The following is a 24,543-nucleotide window of genomic DNA, read 5'->3' on the forward strand; positions in this document are numbered from 1 at the left end:
TATGTATAACTCTGTCATTCCTTGGCGGAGTCATAATTGTCATTTAACTTAACTACGAATGGACAAAAAGACTCTTTGATGTCAAAATGAAAATAGATTTTTCCAAGGTAATGTTATATAGTTAAAATATATGTGCACAGATATTCAGGGCTTCAAATTAGGCCTTTCACAATGACAGATTTTCACTGTAAATATATGAGCATAATATCTATAAAAAATGTATTTGTAGGGAGTTGGAAGAAGAGTCTGTAACCAGAAATGTATTGTATACTTCAGTTTTGTAGTGTTAACCAGATAGTTACTGGAGCTGGTTTAATTACAATAGTTTCATGTGTGTTTTATGAACAAAATATAAATATTTCACTTTTTAAATGCCATTGTTATCACCAGTACCAGTATATTGCAACAGCCCTGCTGCTTATAACCTTTTTTTTAAATAGTAGAAAACAACTTTCAACTTGTTTTCATGGTGCAAACAAGAGAAAATGACAGTTAAATTGCTCAGAGGGATACAATCCTAAAATGCAGGCGTGACAGACAAAACATTTAGTCAGACTGTTTTGTCTTATACAGTTAAATTGGAATCCTTGAAGTTATTACTTTTAAGAACTCCTGACCTCAGCGACCTTTAACTGTTAGATTTGCAGTAATTCACTTTTTAGCTGCCCTTGAGCAAACACCAAGCTCCCTAGCATGTATAAAATATACTAGGAAGGAGGTGCAATATTCCTTTTAGACATATTGAAGTGCAGTCTTCGCCAGCCCATAACTGTAGTGAGACAACTTGAATACTTGATCTAGGCCAATTTCTAACATTGCTGCGGGGCTTGCATTCTTGGCGTAATGAACACTAGCTTGTTCCATGAATCAGATTTCCGTCAGTGTCTGGTTGTGATGATTGGTTTGTAGTAATTGTACACAATCCAGGGAATAATTGGAATAGTTTCTGGTAAATCCGGTGCATTATAGAATGTGGTCAAGACCCAGTCTGACCAGTTAAAACAGTTAATACACCCACAAATGGTTAATGCTGACACTTACACAAGTAAATGTAAGAAAAAAAATGTATAAGTTTCTGAGTGTATTGAATTGTTACGGTATTTTTTCTATTATAAGTGGAAGTAATATATTTTTTAGGCCCAGGAAGCACCTTGACAAAGGTCTGTCTGTGTCCTGTTTATAGGATTATGAACTCCACTGCAGGCAGCAAAATGCCATGCCTATCAAATTTGATATGAGCCATTCCTCGAAATGAAATATATCAAATGCCCACTGGGATGGAATGTGCTGCCTTATTAACTCATGACTCAGATCTAGCAGCATCAAAATAGCAATACTCTGATTACATTTGCATTGTTTAAGCCAGCCCTGTAAGGGGAAAGAAATGTATATGAGAAGTAGTCTGGTCAGGTAGATGCCACCGAGCGCTTGGCCTCCGGTGCCTGTCAGCTCCAGAACTTTTAGTTTTCACGGATCAAGACCTGAGAGGAAGGAACAGGGTCACTAAGAAGTCATTTCAACAACAGGGAGAGTGATACAAGCTGCTTTCAGGGAGCTGATACTGACTAAATCCCTTCGCCATTTATATCTTTACTTCCACCTCCCTCTTATCCACCCTATAACTCCCCTCTTACTCTGACAATAAGCCACTTTTATGTGGGAGGTCTGACTCAGCCAAATGCTGGGAAAGACAAGCGATTGAAACAAGAAATAAGAGAAGGAAGAGAAAAAACATCAGCTCAGTGTTGGGCAGCTGCAGCATTTTGTATTTTTAGAATTTTTATACCTGCCTGTCACAAGCCTTCAGCGGTAGTCATTGTCTGAGGCAGCTTAGTGACGCGAGACAGCAAAACTGTGATAACAGGATTCAGATCTTTCTTTTTTTTTTCCCCTCAGTACTTTGCTCCTATTTAGAAGTCAGGTATATTTTTGTTTATTTCACTTGAAACGGATCAAAGTTGAAGATAAATAGGTTAATGGGTGTATGCCATATAAATGGGGTTAAAAAGGAGCACATAATAAAGTGTTTGATTAACATGTCAGTGTTTCTGATTTGATAATTATTTCACGCCAACTCAGATATTATCAAAGTAACATGTCAAAATATTAAGATTCAACTGTTTGTTTCATCTCTTTAATAAGCTACTATTTACAGTGTTTGAGTCTCTATTGTTGCGTCGGGGTCAGTTCTCCATGACTACAGGTGCAACTAAAAACATTAATGAAGGCACTGGCACACTTTAATAGCACTCTGACATGATTAATGCTGACCTGCGAAGCTGAGGTGTTTAACAGGTCAACGTCTCTGCTGTGTGAAGGGTTTATAGGCAGATAATACACAGTACACATAGCCTGATTGCAATTTAGTGTGGAGATTAATCAGTGGAGTTATTATTCAAGGACACAGTGATTTAGCAATAAAATATGACAACTGTTCCTTGTGTAAAAATGACACAGCCGCACGGAACCTACACATTTTCTCACTTGCAGATACCCAGCTTTATTGGATACCAGCTCGGCATATGAAGTCGTATGGTGCAATAAAGAAATGCCCTGAAGAAATCACAAATTCAGTGACTGAATCATATTGGCAGAGGGAAAGCTGGCGTTGTCTGACTGTCTTGATTTATTGCCAATAAATCCATCAACATTCAAATAGCCTTTGGAACTAGAACATCCCCAAACGATGTAAAAAGCTCATAGACGGAGTGAGACATCGTGATTTTATTTTTTATACAAAAGAACGAGCCCATGAATAATGAAATAATAAATCACTAAGTACTTTCCTGGTGTTGCTGAAAAAAATCCATTCAGTTCTTATTGTATTTGCAGCAGTTTATATTATTGCTTTAAAAAATATGTAGTGTCAGTGGTAGTGAATGGCAACAAGAAAGGGGGAAAAAAAAGTAGAGTTTTAGAAGATTAAAGAGTTTGAAAATTAGGTCAACTTGATGCTGGTTGTAGGTATTTCCAGCTTTGTCTTCAGGGTCAGAAGACTGAAAATTGAAAGTTTGGCCTGATGATGCTGGAGAGCAAAAGGTCACACGGGTCAGAGGTGATCGATAAGTCTGGTCCTGTCAGGAATGTGAATGTGCAGATGGAATTTAATGCCAATCTCGCAGCTCCTTTTGGAGATTTTGGAGACTTTGAAAAGTTTTGTTGTGTTCTGAAGGGTTGTGTCGGAGGGGAAGTCAGAGGGTCATGAAAAATCAATCAGCTTCTGCTTCTTGAGAGCATGAATGGGCAAACCAAGTGCCAGGCCAATCCAGACATAAAAATAAAATCAATCGTACACATTTTTTTATAACTACTGAGCTGTAACCTTGATTTTTTTCCTCTGGTATGCAGGACTGACAATGCAGAATATAGACCAATCAGCCACAACATTTAAGCCACCGACAGGTGAAGTGAATAACATTGATTATCTTGTTACAAAAGCACCTGTCAAGAGCTGGGATATATTTGGCAACAGTGAGTTCTTGAAGTTGAGGTGTTAAAAGTAGAAAAAAAAGGCAGTGAGGATCTAAGTGACTTTGCCAAGGGCCAAATTGGGATGGGTAGACGACTGGGTCAGAACATCTCTGAATCAGCAGGTCTTGTTGGGTGTTTGTGGTACGAAAGTGGTCCGAGGCACATTGATGCATGTGTGGTGCAAAGGTTGGCCCATGTAGATCCAAAAAAAGAGCTACAGTAGCAGAAATTGCTGAAAACCTCAGTGCTGACTATGATACCAAGGTGACAGATGTTGCATTTAGGGACTGTGTAGGCTAGAAGGACTGGACTATGGAGAAGATGGTGGCTTGGCCGGGTGTTTTCTTTTACTTCATTTGGATGTGTGGGTGCATCCTTTTCCCAAGGAAGAGATGGCAGCTGGATGCGTTGTGGGAAGATGGTAAGCCAACAGAGGCAATGTGATGTTCTGGAGAATGTTCTGCTGGGAAACTTTGGCTCCTGGCATTCATGTGGATGCTACTTCAGCGTGTCACCTACCTGAAGACTACTACAGGGTCCATACACCCCTTAATGGGGTCGCTATTCCTTGAGTGGCCTCCTTCAATAGGATAATGCTCCTTCAGGAAGGTTTGAAGAACATGATGAAGAGTTCAAGGTGTTGACTTGGGCTCCAAATTCCCCAGATCTCAGCCTGATCAAGTCTGTGTAGGATTTGAAAGAAAAAAATCAAGGAGGTTCCGCAACTTCCAGGACAATAAGGATCTGCTGTTGAAGTCTTAGTTCCTGATCCCAGTGAACACCTTCAGAAGTTGTGGAGCTTCTTTAGTGATACGAGTGAAATCTCAATGTATCAAATATCAATGCAACTGTGCTATCAAGCTAAAGCAAAATCTAATGATTAAAGAAGTCCCATGTGCAATGATTTTTTTCCCCTTCTCTGAGAAATGCATTGTCATTTACATAACAAATGCAATAAATATTTATCGACAATGACAAAAAGAACAAATTTGCATCATTAGAGCATTTCCATATCTCACTGCGCAATAAACAACAATTGCGATGTGAGTGAATGTAATTAGTCAATTGCCTTCAAGTTGGCAGCTGTGCCATTGCTTGCCATAGGTCACTGATTGCTAACCTGGCATGGTGGCTTATTACTGACAAATTATTGCCTCAGTCTTCTTTTCACATTTCTGTAACATTACACTGAGAGGAAATTACAACCTGCATCACTTCAAAGCGCTATGAGAGCAGTTAACTGACCCATGACTTCACAATAGCTGACCTCCGTAAATCTGACAGCTTTCAATTAGGGCCTTAAAGCCGATATTTTGCTTTGTGTGCTGCTCTTTGTTTCATTATGTCACAGTCAAGGGCTTGACTCAGTGTATCATGAGATACAGTGGGTGAGGTGAGAGCTGATACAGCTGGGGGGGAAATGAATAAATGATACATTGATTGCCTGCTTATTCTCTGAAAGCAAGCTTTAGTCAGTTTGGAGAGAGAAAAGGTCACCACTGGTAGATTTACATATATAACCAAAATGTGCCTCTCACAAAACATCTGTAGATTTGTGTCTACATTCTAAAGATGCCTATCAAAATCCAACAGAATACATGCTGGACTTCAACATTTCTTGGGTAAACAAACATGGTATCAGTATGAAGTATGACCAAATCTTTAAGTTAGATATTATGTACATATATGTTTATTCACCCCACTGTACATCTAAGTCTTGCAAACTCACCACACACATAAACATGTGCCTTGCTTTTTTGGCTATTTTATATTCTTCATGGAACCCTAACTCGTCAAATGAACACCATTTTGTTTTCAACAAGTCTTGAAGCTCACACTTGAGACCGTGAATTTATGACAAAAACATTGTCTGAGACAATAAATCAACTGAGAAACAGGGTCTTTTTTCCTTAGACCTAAACACCGTCTGTCTTGATTTTGCAACAGGAAGATATGCCCCATGCTGGCTGTTAGAGAGAATGCAAGCATTTGTGGTTTGGTTTAAGTTTTCTGACCTGGAAGCTACATTCATCTTTATTTACAGTTTATGTTATAAGCATATGTGGAGTGACCTGTTTCTCTCAAGAGATGATTGTAAATGGGAGCTCAGCTATTAATATTTTCCTTTTGATCCACTTCACAATCAAGGTTAACCCAAATTACAGTTAGCATTCTGAATTCACACATTTTTAAGGATGCCATCAATACTACGTTGATGCTCTTACAAAGTAAACATGCTTATAAACATTTACTGACAGCTCTTTTATATCCAAGAAATACCAAGCCTTTTTTCTCCTAATTAAAAGCTTGGGGCTACAGGCATTTGAATATTTCACATCCTTTTTTAAGCCCAAAATTACAGTAATGTGGCTTGTGTATGCATCTGGTTTATATCAGCTCATTTTGTCAACATTTTCACAGCAGACTTTAAAAAGAGAGCATCACACGGAGTTGTGGGTGCTTGTCATGATGATAAATAATGTAGTGTTGTTTGTGGAAATGTTGTTAATTACTGAGGAAGTCGCTGCCATGCTCAATGTGTGACAGGGTGGAAACAAAAAGTGTAGCTTGTCAAGAATTTCTGCGAGAACTGTCTTCTTGTTGACTGAGTTTTCCATGTAGTGATACACATGACCACCTGTTGGGCAACATTTCTTGACAGGCAGCTGAATTTAGATAAGGGCACAGTAAATTAATGTGATCATGTACCACAGCGCTGCAGTAAACACCACCTTTACGCATGCTCAGTTTTTTTGCTGAGTGTGTCTGAGAACTGTCAAAATATAAAGTTGAAGATTTTGCTAGATATATAGAGGCATTTGATCAGCAAGTCTTTGCTTTTTTGTTGGTTTTTGGTAGTTTAATGAATAAGTGAATACCACAAATTGATCAATAATTTGTTATACATGGATATGATTAAAGTAGTTGACATGTTTCTGGCTGTTTTGAGGGAGTGGAACATGCAAACACAAGTCTTGCTAATTAGTCATCCAGCAGAATGGAAGAAACATTATCATTCATTTGGAGTCATATTTTTAACCACTGAGATCCAAGTCCAATATTCACTGTCCTTCTCAGCTCTATTTGAAGGCTCCAGTACACCAGCTTGCTGCTCACTTTGTCTGTTTATTTGGTCCTGGGTGGGCTTTATTTTTTCTCCAGACTTTCTATTTCTGAAAGTAGTTTTCACAGAAAGTTGCTCATGAATAGCTACAGTGTAAAAAGTGTCTTTGAGCTGTAATTGAAGTAAATGATTCAAATGAATCTCATTTATCTGTCTGGTTCTGTAGTGGCCGTTTAGCTCTGTTGATTTTCTCAACTTGATATTACACTTTGTTCCTTTTGATTGGTTTTCTGATTTCAGGTAAATTGCCATAAAAAATATGTTTACTTCTGCTTTAACATTGTGCGTCCGAATTTTTACTTTTTTTTTTTTTGATGAATCTCAACTGTTGTTCTCTTCAAGTAGGACTACAGTGTAAAGAAAAGGAAAGAACAGTAAGTGTAACAACAAAATCATGTTTTACATTATTATTTTTGATTAAATGAAAAATTCAGGTTGGAAAAATTGGAAACTTTAGGTTTATCTGTCTAAAAATTAAGTTGCAGCAAACTGTTCATTTGAGAGGAATCAAACGATTTATGTACATGTAACTAAAAAAATACAGCATTATTATTGCTTATTCGCCCAACTTAATTTGATTATTAGTCACCAGGCAATACATTTTAGTTGTCTTTAGCTAATAGAGTTCTCATATATGTGTGTGAGTGTTATTTATATGAAGCAGTTAGTTAATAACAAAACTAAAGTTAGTGCTACTTTACAGTTAAAGAAGGAGTTTAAGTAGTGGTGCAAGAGTAAAATGAGAAACAACTTTGTCTTGGCTGTGCATATGTTGCTGAAACTGGAAAATAATTAGCCTAGCTTAGCATAATGACAAACTCTTTGGAAAATGCTAGCTTACACTCTCAGCATTTAAAGAAAAAAGCTCAAAAATATGTGTAAGAATTAAATTTTTGTATTTCTTCTTTTTTTTTTTATTGTACATAGCATGATGTTTTAGGAGGTAGATTTAGGAGGAATCACATTATGTATCCAGCATAGGCGTCAGTTTAGGGGGGGACGGTGGGGACGTGTCCCCCCCCCCCCCCCCCCCCCCACACTTTTTGTCAGGGGTCATTTTGTCTCCAACACATTCAAATTCTTCACATGTAAGCCGTTGTAAACCCAGTTATTTTCAGCAGTATAGAAAATTCCGACGCTCCTGAACGCACCATCCGCACTCGGCCGAGAGTTGTACAGACATGCAGCACACCTCCGTGAGGTTAAAAAAAACCGTGCAGATGCAAAATTTGCGCCCGTGCCAAGTGGAAGCTCCGACCAGAGGTGTGCAGGGGCAAAATTTCGGCCCGGGAGAATTAGTACTATAGCGGCCCACAGACCCCTCAATTTGTATGTATTAATGGCGCAATAGGATGAACCTCCGCCTTTGTTGCGGTGGTTGTGAATTCGAACCCAGCTTGAGGCATTTTGCCGCCGTTCTTCGACATTTTCTCAAAGGGCTGTGGTCTCCGCCCCCCCCCCCCCCCCCCCCCCCACTTTAAAAAACAAACTGACGCCCTTGGTATCCAGACTTCATTTTGGTTAAAAACTGTTTAGCTGTTCATCCAGTACTTCAGTACAATGCTTCTGCAGGATGCCTTGTGCCCTCATTGAGACTTAGGACATACACTGTGCATGAATTGTTGTTATGAGATATTTTGAGTGGAGATGAAAAAAAAATGAGATGCATTTTATTTCAAGGTGAGTTTTGGAGTTGCTGGTAAGGTTCTTTTTGTAGAATGCCTCCAGTGTTTATGTTAAGCTAAGCTAATGGCCTCTCACATGAGACCAATTCATGCTTTCTGCGTCAAGGAAAAGCGTGACATACATTTTATTATCCACTTAAGTCCATGTGGATCCACATAGACCCCAAACATGCCAGGGAAAGAACTGCTACATAAAACAAAGGCTTGCTATGAGGAAAGGCTGCTTGAGGAGGTTCTCTCTCATCCAGGCTTTTATAATTCAGTGTTAGAATATCCAAAGTGGTTGCTGGATGGTGGAGGTGGTTCGATTGAAACACAGTGTGAAGTTCTAAATTCTTTAGAAATCTTGTGCCAAGTTTGGCCACTGTGCTCAACACATCTCGAGAATCCTCCATATCTCCAAACCGCTTTGCTTGTTTCCCATTTACAGAGCCAGGAATGTGTATGAAACCAGATTTTTTTTTTTTTCAGCTAGCAAACTGTGAGGAGAGACTGGCTGAATTTGACAAAAACTATATTGAATTAGAATCGCTGACTGAACTTTTAAGTCTGGCAAAGACATGAGAGAATCGCCATCTTTTCATTCAAGTCTTGGAAAGTAAGCAAATCAGCGTATTCCCCAAAATGTTCAACTATTCCTTTTATGCTTTCAGTCAAAGCAATTTGCCAAAACATAGTTTCGTTTGCTGAACTGACTCTTTTGAAGCTGAAGGGAGCGGTTCTGTTTAGACTGTTCGTAGCTGCATCCCTGTATTTGACTGAAAGTACACTCCCTGCATTTCTGTATAATGAATGTGTCTCAATTCCACATAATTTACTAATAATAGAAATATAGAATGTGCGTTCAACTTTGTATCGGCAGAAACAATCTGAATAACATACTGTGATCACAGAAACAGTATCAGGACCTTTCCTTCTACTTTCCAGTGATCTTATTTCAAAGCGAAAATGTGTGAAAATCCATGTGAAATCGGAAACAGGAGAAGCAGAAGTAGGACATGTATCACTCTTTGTGCCCGTTTGAATTTCTACACATTTGATCTCTTCTCTGCCAGACATACCTCCGCCTTTAAATAACATGAATGGCAGTAGTAGCACTGTAAAGATAAACTTAACTTTTCAAAATAAACTTTTTAATAAGTGTGCAAATTTTTGCGTGTTGTGCAAAAAAAAAAAAAAAAAAAAAAAGACGAGCACAGCTGTTCTGAAACGCTGAGATGTGGGATGAGGAAGTCTCTTTTTAGCACAAAGCTCCAGTCTTTCCCTTTGTGACACCTCTGTGTATGCACTGCTGTGTTTTTTGCTGCAGTGATTTTTATTTTTATTTTTTTCAGTCATGTGGAGGTTTAAACACAGCAAAGGTCAAACCCAGATCTTAAGGAACACACAGGTACACTCGAGGTACATGTGCGATTATTAATAGAACTCCTATTATTACGGTAGGTCTGTTTAGACACATCTGACACACATGCAAATAGAAAACTTTTTAACGTCTGCATGATCGGCCCAGTAATCTTGCTCATGCAGGGAGCTCTTACATATCCTTTCTTTCTCACACTTTTGCCTACATGATGGTAGGAGTGTACATCCAACCTCACACCCACATCGACTCACCACAGACACACATTCCTTCTCATCCAATACACAAGTGAGAGAGGGAGAGAGAGAGAGAGAGAGCGAGCGCCATTGATCCAGCTTTTAATTTCAGTGTATTGAATTATGCACTTTTTTGAGGCTGTGTCAAAATCATTAGACTTCTATTTATCAGGGGACGAATTAATTCCAAGTGGATTGCAGCCGATATCCTGAGGAATTATTGCTGTCAATGAAATTATTCAAATGTTTCTATAAGGGTTGACTTGAATAATGTATGTCCCGGTCATGATATGAATGAGAATTAAAAGAGAAACTTCGACCTGGATGCCCACGCATCCGGATGCACAAATAACAACAATCACGACCAGCACGTTGGACTGCGTTATGCTAAGTGATTCGTGACTGTATGAGCTGCTGGACCACCTTTTCTTTGTGTTTTTCTGCTAAAAATTGGAGCGCTGACTTGATATTAAGCAGCAGTGGGTGAAAGAACTGTAGGTGTTGCTTGGTGGTTTATTGCAGCTGATGTAATGTTGGACGTAGGCAGGCGTGTTGTGCCCACTGATGGTGGGTAGTCATGTGCCTGCATGTACTGACGCTAAAGACCAAAAAAAGTATGTATCACATGAAGCAACACTTCCAAAATAAAAAGGTTGATTAAAGTGAATAAGTTGTGCCTTTAGTTGCATTTAGTTATGTGTCTTTTTCTTTAACAGCTTTAGATTTGCTTATGCTATATTTTCATTAAAAGTAAAATTCAACCTTGGACACTTTTACTGTAAATGTGCCACCAAGAAAAACAAAAAGAAATCGGAAATGACTTTGCAGTTGGAGGGCCTTCATCAGACCTTATCTGATCAAGGTTACAAGACCACAATCTAAGACCTATACACAATTCTGGCCTTGAGAAACAGCACTGTTGTGGCTTTTCATTATCAGAAAAAGCCAAGGAATTCTTTTTTAGAGCACAAACCTCTTAGGGAGAGTGGAAGTGAAGAAAAAATGTGGATGTGAGAGTCATCTTAAAAATGATTACTTTCTATTCTTAACCAATAAGTTTTCTTTTTTCACCACTAACAATGATCTTTCCTAACCTTTAAGTGAGTTTACGCAACTTAGCATGACCACAGATGGCAATTGGATGCTGTTAAATGCTTAAACATAATGTAAGAGCACCAAAGGTTAGAGAAGGGCTTATACAGTCAACAAACTAATTTAGCAGCGTCGGTTCCACAGCCAGATCTTGCTAAAGTTTGCTAACATTTGCCACTATAAGATACGGGTCACGTCAGGCCAATTAAGGCTGTTGAAGCCCAAAAAAGAAAACAAAAACTTAACTGCTGAACTGTGCAGAAGTGCTCTTGTTGCTTCAGAGTAAGCATTTTAATTTGTCACTTCTTCCTCTGTAGCAGCTCAGAAAGCACTATGAATCACATTTATAACAGTCATGTGTTGGTTTTGGATGACACTGAAAAGAAAGTGTCAGATCTAAGAATGCTCGTTTTGGAAGGCAATGACTGACACATTTTTCTCTCTTTATTTGGAGGACACGCTGATGGAAAGAGTCTTGGTTCTACATTCTCATGAGGAACATTTCACTTACATGTTATCCCTAACCTCCCCAAACCAGATTTTGATTTATAGGGAGTTTCTTTTTGACCAATAGGCTTCTTATGGCAAATTTTAATTTGAACTAATAAGTCTTTCATTGACACAGTCAATAAAACAATTCCTGTAATTGCAAATTAGCTTTTTCATGTCTCCATGGGGATTTTCCCCACGCAGATTCTTGATGGGATTCAGGTCCAAGCTCCAAACTGTTAACATTGCTTCCTTTCAGCCATTTCTTCACCACTCTGGCTGCATTTTCTGGTCGTTGTCTTAATGGAAAGTCCAGTGATGCCCAAGGAGATGTTTTTCTGCAGGCTGCCGGATGTTTTCCACCTTAATCTTAATTTAGTCCTCTTTTCTCTTGATGCTTCCTTTACTTTGACAAGATTCCCTCCTTCATTGCCTTATAATCACCCCCAGTGACTCATTCTTAACCATGGGGATTGGGTTCTTGGGGTTTAGTACTTCCCGTTTTTCCTTTCTTTCTTAAACTTCAAGAAATGTTTGTTCTAGCTCTTACATAACATTTCCCTTTGATATAAAAGAACTGACTGATTTGTTATCTTTCCTCTGGTTTGTCACCTTTGAAAGATGTGAGATTTTCTTGTATTTTATTGTACCTGTATCTCTGTTTCCTTAAGAATGGTCTGTTTTCCTTTGTTTCTGGCACAGACTGTGGCGATTTCCACCTTTGGATTCATCATCCAGCAGATTCCCTCTTTAACTATCCAATGATAATTGTAAGTAGACACAGTAGTGCTGAACATTTTTTCTGTTTAAATGATTAAAAGCTACTAATTTGGCAGTGTGCTCCTGAATATTAGCTGCCGTCGAGCTGAGAATCACCCGCTCCAGCTGCTTTTAGCTTGAAGATGCATCAGGAGAACCTTATTTTCTACTTTGTACTTTCCAGACAACTACATTTTTGCCTCATCTAACCACATAATTGATGAACAAAACCATTCATCGTCGCCCAAGTTAGCTTTTCAGTGCCTGTCTTACAGATGTGGAGTCCTCCTTGGTCGGCATCCATGGAATCCTTCTTGTGCAGTGTCCGTTGGAGTGTCAGTCTTGAGATGCAGATACCAAAATTGCTCAGATTCCTTAGTATGGCCTTGACTGTGACTTCAAATTGTTTTTGGCCTTTTGCACCAGCTTTGTGGTCAGTACAGGGGTTACTTTTGGCGTCCTGCCATGACCTTTAAGATTTTTGTGTTGCACTCGGAAAACATTTGGATATGGCTTCAAAGCATTCCCTCTCTTCAGTCAATCTTAAGCTGGTCACACAGCTCTGAGGTTTGGCTACTGACTATTAAACTGCAGCTTCAGCTTCTCTAAATTTATAGTACAGTAGATGTTGTAGAACAGGGTTTGGACATGGCATTTTCAGTTCAGTTTATCATGAACTTCTCTAACACTTGTTGTCTAACTATTATTGTACCATCTTTAGTCACTTATTTGTATCATTTCCAGCCAGAAAAAAACCGATTGATCAAATAAAAATTCACTCTAAATCTAAATTTGGCATGCATATGTATAGTTTTAGGGCTTAACTCAATACGATAAACTTATATTTAGCCCTAGCTAACTGTCTAATATGTATGCCTTGAGTTCTAACACCACCAATCTGTTTTTCTCATACCTTCTCGTCGTACACATCTACACACACTTCCCCACAAACAGCTGAGCAAAAGAGCCTGGCTGTCTGAGCGCTCCTGCATATGTAAGTGTCAGCACAGTGGAGATGATAATTCTGAGGCGTGCTAGCATGGATAAACAGGGGGAAATGGCTCCTACATTATTGGATTCACTCTGCACACAACTGTCCCCATAAGCCTTAATTTTCCCGAACAGCTCCGTATTTGGCAGGAGTTTCTTAGAACAGCACGGCGAGTAGCTGTACAGAGGTTTTATAGTGCCATGCATCACTTTATGGTGTTCAATTATGACTGCGTCTCAGGTGCTTAACTCTCTGTATTTAGTAAATCTGTTGGCAGCTGGATATTTAGCATTAGCGCGTTGCTACATGCAATTATACATATTGTCATGACACTGAAATGTTGGTGTTTACAAGGAAATGGGCGCTGAAATGAGCCAGTGCAGAAACTATGTTCGCCCCTCTATCAGCCTTTTCTCTGCATATTTTACACATTGCCATTTGGTAGTTTTTGGCTTGTGGCATAAATCCAATTATGAAAATGCAACAAACAAAAAAAGAGCATAATGTTTTCAAACTGCTGTACAGAGATTTGTCAGTTATTTTTTTTTTATTCAGTTTCTTTTTTGAAATGGGTAACACTAGGTTTTTGAAGTGAAATACCTCCTGATCTAACTTTCTTCTCTTTACTTTGTGCATAAAACATCAGCTCTTTTCAGACATGGGATGTTTTAACATTTCTGACTGTCTAAATCTATTCAGTGATGGCTTTCTGTCATTCAGACGGATGTCACTTTTTGCTTGTGCGCGTAATGTTCTTTATACATGTAACACTGGAACATAGCATATATCAATTGATGTTTAATGAATAAAAACCCCCCCAGAAAAACAAACCTAAAATAATAGCAAGCTTTTCAAACTCTCCAAGCAACTAATACGCTAAATATTGCCCTAAATACTAAAAATTCTGTCCATGTGTGATGATTATGTATCTGCTACTTTACTAAAGTAAAATGAAAATATCCCAAAAGCTTTGATGGAGTTCAGGACTCAACCTGAAGACGACCTCTGTGTAAGAAACAAATGTAACTTTTGATAGATCCTGTCTCCATGTCAAAGATAAATAATAATTAAACGTGATCAATGAAGTTACTTCTGTTGTTCTTGAAGTAAATAGATGCAACTCTATTACTTTGGAAGCCTTCATATGAACCCTGTTGCTGTCCAACGATGCAAGTATTTCATTAATTTAAAGACTCCTACAAACAACTGGAGGCAGTTTAAGCTCCTGTTAGTGTTTTGTCAAACCTTGAATTACTGTTTTTTGTTTTTGTTTTTTGTTGATGAGCCTCTTTAATCTGACCGGTTCATCACAGTAAAACTTCATTTGATGAACATAAATGTGTAATAGGTGTAAAATTGTAGGGCAAAGTGAATGGGGAAAGGCGTTTTATGATTTTGGCATTCATACTCTGGGTCTTGTGCACTCTTAGGTGTTTTTGGGCCAATACTGGAGCTGAAATTTGAAAAGAGTCTTCTCAATATTGTTTCACAGAACTCAAAGGATGTCAAAAGTGCACGTCTGAAATGCAATATAGAATATTTATTGCACTAATATGCAGCTTTAGGGAGAGATTGATGCAAATTATGTCTTCCACAGCACTCAGAAAGACTCAAGTTGCTACTCTTAGGTTGTGATTTCTAATGTGAGTCAAAAGTGCTCAGACTAATGCTAAAGGGTTAAGTAAAATATCAAGTTTTTAACAAAAACAGCCGTCAAAACAGTAAATGTTCAAGTAAAACCAGAACAGAATGCACAAACATGCGTCATAGCTCTGAGTTTAGTTGTGATTCACTCCTACAGGCGACCCCTTTGCATATACAAGCATGTGATCTGTTCTCAATATGAAAATATTGATCACAGCAGCTTTAACGTTGTAAATCAGTTTATGACCCACCTTATGTAAAAATTTGCATTGCTCTGCTCTCCTCTGATTTAGGATTTTGTAATGAAATAGGTTTCCTTCCTGTTCATGGTATTCACTGTTCACTGTTGCTGTTTGAACGTTGATGTGCATGTGCATGTGGAAGTTGAATTTGATTTAGTAGAAACATTTCACTTTCAAAACTGAATCCATTCTAATTTGGCAATTTATTAGAGGCATGTGAAATTATATGTCTTTCTTTAAAAATTCCCCGAAGGATGGTTTGGTTTAAATGAAGGGTTTTTATGTGATAGCAGTAACATTATCTCTGTCTTGAGGACCGTCAGAGTAGAATTAGCATGAAGGAATCTCTTTCAGCATGAAGTAAGGTACAAATCCCTGTGCTGATCCACATGCTATAAATCACAGAGTGGAATAATAGAATAAAAAGTGTTATTTAAATTATTTTATTAGCTCATAATCTGACATGTCTGATTCGTCAGATATAGCTGTTCATCGTCATTAAGCTGCTGCCTGATCAGAACTTCTTAGTCGAACAACTTTGAATAAGAGCTCCTAAATCAGGCAAAGATGAATGAGTTGAATTTTTTATTTGAAACTTTATTTGACTTTTTATATTCAGGAACAGTTCTTATCACTTTAGTGGTGTTGTTATTCTGCTATAAAGCTACAGAGGAACTTGTCTTCATTTCCATGCTTTTGAAATGTTCCATTTCATTGCAGGGGCAAAATCAGTTTATCCTTAAATCATGAAGAGTGTATTATTCAGAAGCTGATTTGAATTTGACTTGTGTTCTATTAGTCCAACTGCATCTCCAGTACTGCTGTAGTATTGGTGTTGCTGCTAATGTGCTGACTGGTATTTTGTGCTTCTTGTTTATGCAGCCGAGACAGCAGCAGTGTACCGCATGGCACTTAAGGGGTTGCTTTGAAGCTTCCTGGTTTATGCGAGTGTAATGGCATTCGGCTTTGGTCAGTGCTCTACCTGGAGAAATTCATTTGCATCGGGGGGTTGCATGGAAAGCAGTGCCAGGGAGAGATAACGCCACGTCTTTTCAAATGCAAGCATCCAGTTATTTCTCATTGGCGACGCTCAGGCGTAGAAGGTGTTTCCCCCTAGACAGGAAACAAGTGCAAAAAAAGCAGTGCTGTACCAGTTCAGCGTTTGCAGGGGCTCATTAGTGAATCACTGTGTGAGTGATTGGATGATTACTTATTTTTTGATTGCAATTAGGATTATTAAAGTGATTAATTGGCTATTGGAGCACTGAGAGGGTGAGTTGTGGCTGAAGATGTGGTGCAGCACTCAACGGTCACCACAAGAGTTCATGGATTTTAGTGGTTTTTATTTTAGATCCTTAAATCTCCCAAAGTTTGTTGTAGGTTTCTGAAGCCATATTTAACTCGGACTATAATTTTGATATTAAAATGCAGACAGAATTACATGAAATACACTGACCACAAAGTAGTTAAATGCATAGTTGCAAGATAAAAAAAAATCAAATGTATTGATTAAGATGAACCTTTAAAGTTCAAACGTTATGCTGATCAGTTGGGTTTATAGTGTGACAATTTAGCTTAAAAACTTGTGTTTATAATTAAAGTAATTAGGTTCATAGCATATAAAAATCACTTTGAAATAATCTGGAAGTGACTGAAACATTTGGAACAGCTTCATTTTTCTGAATAGTCAAGCTATGCCAACAATCGCTAATTAAGTTGAAATTAAAAATGCATCTGACTATAGAAGAAAAACCCAATTCTTCTAACTCAAAGTACTTTGTTGGTTGAACATAGTTTATTGAAAAGTTGTTTTGGCGCAACAAGATTGATTCAACTGTTGCATTTTAGTTTTTGTTGTTGAATTTTAAGCATTATTTGTACACTCAAAATAGTGTTTGGACTCAACAAAAATAAGTTCATGCAATAGTTCACATCAATCTTTTTCAGTTATGACTACCTTAAAATAAACAGTTGACAATTAAAAAACATAAGTTGTTTCAAATCGATTCTCCAGGAGCTCCATCAGTTTTGGGGTGCAGTTGTCAAATTTGGCCACCAAATAAGGCTTTGTTCTAATTAACAATATTCTCAAATTCATTGCTTTACTATCAGTTATTTGTAAAAGAAATCATACTTGCATTGAAATGATCTTTGTATCATATTAGCCAGGCCTATAGGTTCTCAAACCCATAGCATTATGTACACATAACATTAAAATTAAGCTATCATGCCAATTTAATCGAACTCAATTTAGTTTTAGTTTGATAAACACAGAAATTTGTGTTGAAATTTGACGCAATATGAAGTTGATGCAGCAATATTAGATAAGGTCAATGCAAGACATCATCACAACAGTGTTTGTTACTTAAAAATGCTCACCTAAATCCATAAATTAGATCTTTTTTAAAGAAATCTGTTTTTAGAGTGTAGATGTGGTGGGACAAAAACATGGAGCTTGGGCAGCCTTCAGCCATCTGATAAATAATGGACTTCATGCAGGAAAGATGACCCTGACCTCTTCTTTGCGGACAGGCTGTATGGAAAAAACCCACACAGAGCATGCAGTTTGGATTTGCTTTTAGCATTTGCACACATATCTGATTTTATATGCCATTTTGTCTGCATTTTATTTTTATTGTCATCAGCTAAAATCTTCACCTCTCATGTGTTTGATCAGCTCTTGTACTAGTTAGTGCTTTGGAGAAGCTCTGGCTCTTAGCGCATCAATATTGCAGTCTCGGGCCCACAGACAGAATATAACATAGGTCTCCTTCCCTGCCAGACTCAGGACAGATCTCCTGGAGGTAGAGAGGAAGGGCTTTGCTTTGGAGCCTGTTATCTCGAGTTTGCTGCTAGGTGGAGCCCGAGTATACTGCGAGAGCGGCAATCCACATCCGAGTTTTTCCTCTCACCTTTCACTGGCTCTCCAAACCTCTTGGTCTCCATACAGAATTACTCCCAGCCAGTGCGCACAATTGGTTTGTCATAGTCGCACACAGCTCAGTCTCTTTTTTCTTCTTCTGGGGACCCAAACAACTTAGATTTTTTTATCCCCCTGCGGAGCTTTTCTTACCAGATTCTCACCACCACCGCGTCTCGTTTTCCCCTCAAATTGTTCTGGATACTCTGTTTTTGTTTTTTTTGTTTTTTTTTCGTGTGGCGAAGGGCTGCTGGCATTTTGTTCCTTCTTCTTCTTTCGTGCTCTTTCCAGCTTCATGGGACGTGATGTAGCCCCCGCAAAGAAGGACGCCTTGTGCCATAAAGGGATGTAAAAAACCCGGGGGGGACAGTACCAGTGGATACAAGCGTTTCTCCCGAGATCATCACCGGATTGTGGAGCCACAGCAGCATAAAGGCGATTTTTTTCATTTATTTATTTTTTTCTTATTTTATTTTAAAACCAGGATATTCATCGGAGCACTTTGGATTCGTGGTTCTCTCTCCTCGACCTCCTATCAAGTCCCAATTCCTCACCTCCCCGGTGCGTAAGGAACGGCTTACCCGACGACCTGAGAGACAGTTCCGAGAGAAATTTACTTTGGATCCCCTCATATTCACCGGTCATTTTCTAAATACGCGGTAAGTGTGACGTTCCTGCACTGGAGAGAGGGGGGGAAAGCGCATATGCCTGTGTGTTTTGTGCGCACTCTTATCTGCAGATTCAGCTCAGGGGGCGATAATAAAGCCCATGAATGAATCCCTGCAGCGGTGGAGATGCGCTCTGTAATGCCAAATCTTGGCCACTCTTAATTACTTGAACCGGGGCTGTCATTGCTTTCAGGTGCAGCTATGAACGCGCAACATAGTGGTGTACAAAATTAATTTTAAAAAAAATCGCATTTTAGTCTAATTTCTGAGTTTTTATCATTCGAAAATGTGCTCCAAAATGGCTTTAAGGGAGATAAAGTTGGACTTTTGGATGCAAACCTGTAAAAGGAAGTTTTATTTTTTTATTTCTGTCTTTTCGTGTAATTTTTTAAACGAGGAATTTGGGATGCAGCAGTAAAGGCCCAGTGTTGTGTGAGGATCCACGCTGTTGTGGGGATCTGATTTTTCTTCTTCATACTCTCCAGGCTCTGTTAATATATGCATTTTAGCAAAAAATTTACGTAACAGTTTCACGAATCCCCGTGAGACCGTGTTGATTTTAGAGGTATAGGTGATGTAGATTTTTCATCTATATTTCACTTGCCGACAGTTTCTTTGTTCGCACGTTTCCAAAGTGTCACAGAATTTCCATTGCAGTCCAAGAAAAAGCATAAATACTGCAAAAGGTGTATCATTATTTGATGCACACATAAAGCAGAGCTAAAGGAGAGGAGTCTGCTGAGAGACGGGGTTTGTGGAAGCTGTATTTCAGAATCAGATCTGAAGTTCGTTGTAGCATCATTTCAGTTTGTTGTGTGGGTTTTTTTCCTTTTGTTTTATCCTATAACAGCTGTGAGCTTCAGTCAGGGTTTGGCCTCCTCTGGTGCCCCCTTATCATTCACAGTGTTGTTGGTTGTATCCTTTTTCTGACAATTACATTCATTACATCCAGGACTGCAGTGCCATCTGTCATATAATCTGCATTGGTGGGATTGCCCTCAAGCAGATGACACACACACAGTTTAAAAAACAAAAACCTTGACTCCCTCGTCCACACTGAAAACTCAAGGGGACATGCAAAGCTTTCTGACTAAACCGTTCTGTCAACCTGCACTTTGTTTCGTCTCATCCGTTTAGTTTCAGCTAAATGCTGCTCCTTGTGGACTATAATCTGGGTTATATTTAATATAGCAGCAGTTGAACTGAGCATCTGGTGCTGGAGCTGTATGGAAATAAAATGCTGTGTTGCAGCGAGATAGTTTGCTGAATTTCAGCTGCTTTTTCAATAGATTGATCAGATTGGTTATCTTGGGTGGAGACACACAGACAGGTTGGGGAAAAAACACGAAAACAGCCATTAAACCTCTTAAATACTCCTTAAATGTCTTCTCTTGGGCATGATCAGAGCCCTCAACCTTTACTGAACTCATTAGAGGCCACATGAGTGACTTCTTCGAGCATCTTTCTGTCTGTAATGTGACATATTCCATCATATCCTTCTTTAAGTGAAGTCCTGCACTATGTTATGGAACATACTGTATTTCTTCCCCTTGCATTGTATTACTGGAAAGCATTGTTGGATCCCTGTGATGTTGCCTTTTCTTTTTCTCTCCGCCGATGATGTGTAGTTTTTTTTTCAGCAAGTGAATCTCCTTCCATTGGCAGCCCCATTTATTTGATTTGATTTTTGCTCTTTTTGGACACAATTGCAAGTCAGGAGGAATCCAATTTGTCGTTGCTGTATGAATAGAGACACAGGCTCTCCAATTTTCTTCATTAGGTTAGCTTCTGTAGGGTGCAGCTTCATGGCTCGCATTGTGTACAGTGCAGGCTCTTACTGGCGCATCAATTTGGAAATGCATTCTTCAAAGATTGCCGTTTGGAAAAGTTATGCACATGCTCCTGCTTGAATCTGAGATATTGTGCAGAGATTTTCGTGATGCATGGGAGAAGAACGACATAAATGAGCTGCACGTTTTGGAGTTTTAAATTAAGACTGTAAAGATAAATCCTGCACAAACCAGCTCTCACAGCCTCAAAATACTCCACTAATCAGCCCTGATTTGAAAAGCAGTGTAGCAGAGTCACTGAGAAATGAATACCTTTTTATGCCTTTATCTAACTGATCTGTAGTGATTTGTAGCACTGCTGTATGCCTGAATATAATGCTCAAGGTCATGCACTTCATGTACTTTTTTTTCATGTCAGGTTTATATTTTCGCTCTTTTGAAATGTGCAATCATGTCTCCAGGGATCAGAGGCTTTGCAGTGGTTTGTAGTTCTCTTTTTCATGCCCCTCTCTTGCCACTTGGGTACATTAGCAGCAACAATGGAAGTCATTTATTAGCGCTTTTGATCATTAAGGTCACAGAAAATTGGTTTAAAGAAGTGGCAACAGCAAGGTGCAACAGTACAACTCAATTTATTTTGGAGAAATTGCTCCAGAGTTAGCTAAGATTGTGGCAAGTTGATCAATTTTAGGAAAAATTGATGGTCCCCATGGCTACCAGTCAGTAGCATATTTCATACATGGAGTCTGCAACATACAGTTATAACCCTCCTTCTCCTATTAGCTTGAACTGAAGCTCATGATTATTGATTAATCAGTTTGTAATTTAATGAAAAATTTATTAACTGATAAATTTGAGTCATTTTTGAAGGTAAATTAAGCATTTTTGTGGTTTGATCTGGCAAAATACGACATTTAAAGGCTTCATTTTGAGACTTTGTCACACTTTTATACTTAAAGATAATCAATTGAATATATTAATTAGGAAATATAAGATAATCTAATGAGGATTATCTTGGCTTGATCTTACTACACTTTAAGGCCATGGTTTTCAGCATTCATACTGCATATTCTTACACGGAAGCCTTTGTGTTAAGTCTTCCTGTACATGACATGACTCTTCTTGAAAGATTACTTTCTTTTTTTTCAACTTATCATAGGCAAGACTGCGTGAGATCCTTGACAAGTAAGAAAATAAGGGCACTACAGAGGAAAAGCATTCCAAATCCTCACACAGGCTGTCTAAGTGATGGATTTTAGAACTTATTTTGCAGCTGAATGATTGTTTATCCCTACGGCTGGATGCTGACATGCTAAGCATCACGCAATCGTCTTCAGAGAATTTCTATTTGTCGGCTGATTTCTTTTTTTCCCCCGTGAGGCTTCAATAACAGGTAGAGTGTTTAGGATTATATAGTTTCATAATGTTGAAAACTGATAAAGCAGGCCACCTACTGTACCGTATTCACATTCCTGTGGGCTAAATTTCACCCACTGCTACACTGAGGCCTGCAATTTTTCTAAGGTCCCCAAGACTGGAGCTATCATGCTGCTAGGAGTGAGACAGGTCAGTCTGCTGGGGCCCTTTTTCTGGCAGGAATGTCACACAAGAAGAAAAGCAAAAGCCAAAAATACAAAAAAAAAGAGAGAACGAGAAAGCGCACGTCTGAGAAAAAGGTCTTAAAGGTCTACGCCTCTCAACACTTTAGCTGTCCTGTCTTATAAAGAGCCTGGACACAAAGGTTTTGACACGAGCTTTCACAACTCCCCCCCCACCGAACACTAAATTGCAGGAAATGGGGTTAGAGTTGAGATGGAGACTTCAGCTGGTGCTTGATGGAAAGAACAGACAATTAGTTTTTTGATTCCGTGTAGCTCTGCAGACAGTGACCTCAATGTTTGAGAGCATGTTGTGTGTGAAAGTCAGACAACAGCAGATGCCACCAGGACAGATGCCTGTTAATGTAGGCTATTCTTCTGTAGATACAATATGTAGCGAGACGTATCGATGTATATGTTAAAAGGTCAACAGCACAGGTTGAGCAGAGCTGTCTTTTGTGTATTTGTCAAAGCGCAGTGAGGGTTTTCTTGACAACACTGCAAGTGCTTGCTGGTATTTGTCATTCTGCTGCTCTTATAATATCAAGAGTTTGAAAAACAGTGATTCCAGTTGAACAGTAAAGAAAATCAATGCCGTCTCTTCATTTCTCGTTTCATCAACCCAACTGTGTTTTTCCCCACCAATACACCATTGCTTATCTAAGTCATGATTGGGACTAATTCCCAACTGCTTTTCTCTGTGGCAAAAGGGGATATTGATGACCATCTTTGAATCGCAGAGCAATTTCTGGGGAATTTCGGACTGTTTGTGTGTGCAAGTGTTGAGGATAGTTTGAGGTTAGTGTGGAAAGCTCTAAGCAAAGAATTTACAGTGATGATTGTATACATCTGCACAGATTTCAGAGAAAACCACAAATTGTCCAAATTTTGGAATCATCTCATGCTGAAAAACAAGAAAATGAAACTAGTCTACTACAGGCTACTACATACTACTATATGTCAACACTTAAAAAATTGTGTGCCTTGGCATTTGGTAAAGAAATGAAGATGAAAAAAAAGTGCAAACTCAAGCACAGGAGCCTTCAGATTTTGTCAACTATCACACTAACCAAAGCTGAATAATATAAATACAGGTCAAATGTACATGACACTCCTTTTTAACTTGTTTTCCTTGAGTTTCTTTTACTCCGGTTTGACACGATCGACTCACTCTCTAACCATAGACTGTATATAAAAGATGGACATAGCCTCCAGGTCTGAAAAGTTGGAAGTGGCTTCAAAGAGGTCTGAATGTATAGAAGATTATGAAAAAAACAACCTTGATTTCTCAATGGATCTGTTACCTTTGAAAGCATTTTCCTGCTGAATGTATGTCCTCAGTTGCTAATTTCAAGTCTCCTTCTAAACAGAATGCTCTTGAATCTCTAAATTCTTAGGCTTTGAGTTGTAAGTAAGATCCACGCTTCACTTGTTGCATCTGGTTTTAAAAGAGATAAATGCCAAACTTGAGGTTTCAAAGCAGTAGTCTGCAAACCAATAGGTGGACTACATCCAGCTTTGATAGAAAGTCCGTGTGTCTAACTAGCTAAGTGCCACCGTCAGGTAGTTTGTCACAGTTGTCGTGTCATTCTTTTGTTTCCTCGCCGGATGGCCTCAAAGTAGCCGTGGAGGATATTTTGGCAGCTTGACATTCTGCTGATCAGACTGTGTTTCTCCTGTAACTTAACCCAAAGTGCTGCTATCCTGCCTGCATTCTATATATAGGGCTCAGTTAAGGTATAAGGATCTGCAATTCAAGCAATAAAACCTGTAATTTCTTTTGAAACACAACAATATTTTTGCTCATTGTACAAAACCGGATTATTCGATGGAATAACCTGTAGAATACTCGATTACTGCAGGGCTATTTGAGGTCAGGGAAATATTTCTCTTGCAATCCTGACAGTGAGCAGGAATAGGATGTTAAATTGTGCAAAAGTTGGAGGAAGATCATTGGTTGTCCATGAAATCTGCTGAGGCTTCAGTCCCATTTTTCTGTTGTTGCATTTATCAGAATTTTGAATTGCTCCGGCATGTCACATTAATTTATGCATTTAATTTTAATAAAGGCCTGCAAGGCTGCTTCGTTGTCAAGCTCAAGTGTATACATTACCACAACTGATGTCAGTGTGCTGTAAAAAAAAAAAAAAAAAAATCTTATGCTTTCAACTGCAGCTTTAATTATCTGCAAGCCACCCCTCTACCCTTAATTTGACTCTTAGTTAAGTTGTCCCTAGGGGGGTCAAAACACTTAGCAGGCACATTTTAGCACTCAACAACTTCTGCAGGCAGCAGTACAAAGACTTCATGACAAGGGGACGTGGAGCCTTAACTAGCTTCTGCAAATATAAATGCAGAATGCATTTGAGCGGAGATGCTATTTTTGTATTGCAGCAGTGATGCTTGCAGATAAAGGCTACTGCAGCACAACCAGGGAGCAATATAGTGATCCAATCAGTTGCCCCTTAACATGA

The 24,543-nt window shown here is 38.8% G+C and overlaps 1 protein-coding gene across 7 annotated transcripts in view; it reads left to right on the forward strand.

Moving 5' to 3' along the window:
- Nucleotides 1-17,978: 17,978 nt before the first annotated feature.
- LOC110962602 (adhesion G protein-coupled receptor L3-like) overlaps nucleotides 17,979-24,543 on the forward strand; it is a 266,798-nt gene continuing 260,233 nt past the window's right edge. For 5 of the 7 annotated variants that reach the window (XM_051943678.1, XM_051943677.1, XM_051943679.1 and 2 more), the window contains exon 1: nucleotides 17,983-18,672. The gene's annotated coding sequence lies outside the window, so the exon portion shown is untranslated. Of the gene's footprint in view, nucleotides 18,673-24,543 lie in introns of all 7 variants that reach the window. The other 2 variants (XM_051943682.1, XM_051943683.1) reach the window with 1 other exon arrangement.

The sequence above is a fragment of the Acanthochromis polyacanthus genome, chromosome 23 (assembly GCF_021347895.1).
Source record: "Acanthochromis polyacanthus isolate Apoly-LR-REF ecotype Palm Island chromosome 23, KAUST_Apoly_ChrSc, whole genome shotgun sequence".
Classification (NCBI taxonomy): domain Eukaryota; kingdom Metazoa; phylum Chordata; class Actinopteri; family Pomacentridae; genus Acanthochromis; species Acanthochromis polyacanthus.